The sequence below is a fragment of the Lathyrus oleraceus genome, chromosome 4 (assembly GCF_024323335.1).
Source record: "Lathyrus oleraceus cultivar Zhongwan6 chromosome 4, CAAS_Psat_ZW6_1.0, whole genome shotgun sequence".
Taxonomy (NCBI): Eukaryota; Viridiplantae; Streptophyta; class Magnoliopsida; order Fabales; family Fabaceae; genus Lathyrus; species Lathyrus oleraceus.
In genome coordinates, this window is record NC_066582.1 from 285,564,585 (window position 1) to 285,569,642 (window position 5,058).

Genomic DNA, 5,058 nt, shown 5'->3' on the forward strand with positions numbered 1-5,058 from the left:
GGTTACTTCATCATCACTTGAGTCTTCATCAGAACCCCATCTTCCAGTCAAGGCAGTCATAAGATTGGCCGACTCTCCTTTTGTTTCACTTTCATCAGACCAAGTAGCAGCAAGACTCTTCTTCTGTTTCTTGAGGTAGGTCCCACATTCAACTCTAATGTGTCCATACCCTTCACATTCATGGCACTGAACTCCTTTGCCTTGTTTGGATTTTTCCTCAGAGTTTGTTCTTCTTCCAGCATCATTGGACCTACTGATGTTAAATGAGTTGTTCTTGACATTAGACTTTGACCTTACATCCATCCTTTTCAGGAGTTTGTTGAACTGTCTCCCCAGTAATGCTACATCATTTGCCAGATCTTCATCAGTATCCTGACCACTGTCTTCCTCTTTCTCTTCAGTGTTTGACATGAAGGTTATGCTTTTGGCTTTCTTTTCAGATCCATCACTCATCCCCAACTAGAAAGTTTGGAGGGATCCAATTAGCTCATCCACTCTCATATTGCAGATATCTTGAGATTCTTCTATGGTTGTCCCTTTCATGGCAAATCTCTTGGGAAGTGACCTGAGAATTTTCCTCACAAGTTTTTCATCTGACATCTTCTTACCCAGGTCTCCTGAGGCATTAGCATTTCAAGGATATTAATATGGAAGTCATGAATACTTTCATCTTCTTTCATCCTCAAATTCTCAAACTTGGTAGTAAGCAGCTGCAATCTAGACATCTTCACTCTAGAGGTATCTTCATGAGTTGTTTTGAGAATATTCCAAGCATCTTTAGCCACCTCACATTTGTTCACCAGTCTGAAGATGTTCTTATGAACCCCATTAAATATAGCATTAAATGCTTTAGAGTTTCCAAGAGCTAGTTCATCCTCCTCCTTGGTTCATTCTTCCTCAGCCTTCTTATCAGTTGTAACTTCTCCTTCCTTAGTAATGACGGGATGTTCCCAGCCTGTTAGAACAACCTTCTAAGCCTTATTATCCAAAGATTTCAAGAAGGCTACCATTCAAGGTTTCCAGTAGTCATAGTTAGATCCATCCAGAATTGGTGGTCTGTGAACAGATCCTCCGTCTCTATCCATAGTACTAGAAAGTAACGTTCCAAGATCTCACCCAGAACCAGAGCAGGATGCCTGCTCTGATACCAATTGAAATTCTGGTATCAGATATGAGATGTCGAAGGTAATGTCACGACACTAATATCTGAACAACAACAGGATAAAAGACAAAGAAACAATAGAACAAGTGACACAAGCAATTGTTAACCCAGTTCGGTGCAAACTCACCTATGTCATGGGGCTACCAAGCCAGGAAGGAAATCCACTAAACAGAATTAGTTCAAAGACTCTCAGTAAACAACTTCAAGTTATAGTCTTTTCACCTAATCTTTACCTGTGTGACTTCTATCTAAGAACTCTTAGATAAGAGACCCTACTCACTCCCCCTCAATCACAGCAGTGATATAAAGACAAATATTACAAAGAAAGAAGAAACTCTTCAAGAACACATATTTGATCTTGCTTAAAAGCTTCAACCAAGTAAACACACACTCATGCTTCAAAGCTTAGAATGGATAAATTACAACACAAAAGTCAGTCCAATTCAATCATCAATAGGATGAATGAATGGCTCACAATACACAAGCTCACACAAGACTAAAACCCTTAAGCTCTCTCGCTATTTTGTTCGTTTTTCTGTGTGTTAAAACCAGGTTTTACATGGCCTTTAAATAGAAGATTTTGAATGGGCCTGGACATCATAAAATGCTAAATCTATTTTCCTTGCATATCTTCTTATTCACGACAGCTGATCATCCCTTATGGGAAAATAAATCAATCTAGTTTTAAATCAAGTTACTCCTTGAATGGCACATTCAATCTCCACATCAATCACACACAGATTTACATGAAAAGCGCAATCTTAAGATACATAACATTCAGACTGAATGTTCTGTATACACATGTCTTAACATCGGGTTTGACATCTCAGCTAAATCCTGCACAACCATATTTAAACATCCTGCAGGAAACTTATATCACATGTCAAGACAACACGCGTGACAACTTGTGATAACTCTAGGTTTTACCAAAATTGATGCCAACACATAGAACCAACATTTGGGCTAATCACCCTATAGTGGCAGTCATTCTAGTCCACGTATCGGTTAAAGTTGTTTCCCTCTATGGTATAAATCCCATTTCTCTTATGGATTCCAATACACTTTCACCTTTCGATTTCTAATAATACTCCTTCAGTCACTTGTCACCAGACATTCAATTCTGTGACTTTGGTCACTTCATCCCGTTCATCTCCATGATACACTTATATTTTACCTTCCTTCACTCCATGTGATATACCAGTTATCTTTGAGCCAAACACACTACCTCTTTGTGCTCCTTCTTGCATCACCTTGTGAACCAAGAGATGTTTGGGACTATGCCCAAACACCTATTTCTTCGTCTTTTCAACATTACCCTATAGCGGCAGCCATGCTAGCCCACGTACTGGTAATAGCCACCTTACTCTTGGGTTCATCTTTTCACCCTTGTTAAAGTTCAAAACACTATTCTTTGATTCAGACCATACCTTGATCACACTTATTTTCATCTCCTACCACTAGTTCTTTGAACTACGGAGCTCTGAATTCCTCATTGCACCATGAGGATACGTAGGCATGAGGGCCCCAATCCTCACCGAACACTTTATCTATTTCTCTCTTCCTTTTCCCATTCTTTTGCGAGTAATATTTAGATAACAAACATATTCGAGTGAGAATAATCAAAATGGTTCCCATGGAGTACCATGAATGTTTGGGGTGCTAATACCTTCCCCTTACATAACTGACTTCCTTACCCATCATATGTCTTTCCCCCGGGGTTTATCGATGTTTTCCCTTTCCTTCGGGAATAAATAAAGTTCGATGGCGACTCTGTTGTATGTTCGAGCGTGCGATATGTTCAGGTATATTTCCGCTAGCTTCAGTAGGCATAGATTATTTTACCAAATACGCCAAAGTTATGCCTTTGGGGAATGTTGATTCAAGAAGTTATGAGCAAATTTATTCAGTGTCACATCATTATTCAGTTTGGAACTCTTGAGACTTTAACCATTGACCAGGGTTCAATTTTCATTGGTCGAAAGATGGTTTAATTTGCTTCAGAATCAGGAATTAAACTTCTGACTTCTACCTCTTATTATGCTCAAGAAAATTGTCAAGTTAAAGCAACCAATAAAATTATCATAGGTCTTATTAAAAGACATGTGAGTCAAAATCCAAGTAATTGGCATAAGACTTTGGACCAAGTACTTTGGTCTTGTCGAATGTCTCCTAGAGAAGCAACTAACTCTACCCCATTTCGAATGACATTTGTTCATAATGTAGTCTTGCCTATAAAATTTACTTAAACTCAGTTAGAATTCAATGGTAAGTCGAAATGACATCTGATCATTATTGGAAAATGATGTTATATGAGTTGATTGATTTAGATTAAGAAAGGTTAGCTACTTTAGATGTTCTTATAAAATAAAAGGAACGAATAGTTAAATCAGACAAAAAAAATGTAAGTCGAAAACCTTTGTAGTTAGGGAGTATATTTGGAAGGTTATTTTGCCCACGGACCGAAAGGGCAACACCTTAGGAAAATGGTCACCAAAGTGGGAAGGGTCATTTTGAATTAGTGAAGTGTTTTCAAACAATTCTTACAAAGTTGAAGTGTTAGGTCATAAACGTCGAATTCTGAGGATAAATGGGAAGTACTTAAAAAGGTACAAGTCTATGCTACAGGAAATTCAAATAGAGGGAGTAGTAATGCATGGAAAAATATAGAATGGCAAGATGTCATTAAGTCAAAAAATTACAAAATGGCACAAAGTCATTAATACAATAGTAATAGAAGTTACAATTGGTCAAAATATTCAATAAGGGATGTAAACTTTCATTTTCTCAAAGTGTAGTTTGGCAAGTCTAAGCTTCTTGTCATTTATGCAATCCTCCACCCTCGATCTGACGACCTCTTTCCTCACTACACTAGCATTTTCAGCATGTTGGATACCGACTTTGGCTTCCTCAATCAATTTATCTTTGATAGGAGCCAACTAGGAAGCTTTAATATCAGCTTTCCTCACAAGTGGCCAGTCGATCCTTGTCTTCTTTTTCTTTTTCTTCCCACTCTTTGATTCGATTTTGGGACTAAGTAACTAAGTCTCATTCCTAAGACATAACATTGGTCTTTTGGTCGAGTCTCCTAGTGGATTCTTTTTTAAGAATGAAATTTTGAGCAATTTGCTCAAGAAATAACTCAAAATCAATAATAAAGCTGACAATGGAGTCGGGCGCCTCTGGTTTATCCAATTGTGTCAGCAACCCTTGATCTCCTAAAGAGCGGCAGGGTTATCTTCGATGGTCTGAATTAGATCCATGTTGACAAGTTTTTCTTTTAATTGTTGGATTAACTTGACAAAGAAATCCCTAAAAGGTTCACTGCATGAAGCAGGTGAAGAGTTAGGGGATTTCTCAACTAGAGTCTCTTAGCTACCCATGAGGATCTTAAAAGCTTCGACGAGGCTCTTCTCCCTAATATCCTCTAGTCCTTCTTGATTAATAGTGGTGTTGAAGGTGTTAAAGGAAGAACTCGAATGAGGACTTTTAGTAGCTGTTGGCGAGGGCATTGGAGCAAGATATTATGGGTTTCTTTCCTCCTCGACCATTTTTTTTGGATATATCAACATTATTTTCCTTGACCACTTTCTCTGATTGATCAACAATTGTCCCTCCGATTGGATTTTTAGTTGTTGTAGGATGAATTGATGGTGAGTTGGTTACAGGAAGTGACCAATGGATACTTGAGGCGACATTTGTCGAAAGAGGATTGTCATGCTTTGGTTGTGATGATAGAAACTCAACATTGAAGGGTTGCTCCTGTGAAGGGGAGTCGAATTAGAATATAGAATATAAAGATTGATATCAAAAGAAAGATGAAAAGATATCTAAAAAGAGTACCTCAGTGGCCCTGAAATCAGAGCTTAAATTGGCACTCTATGGGTTTTTTCCAGATA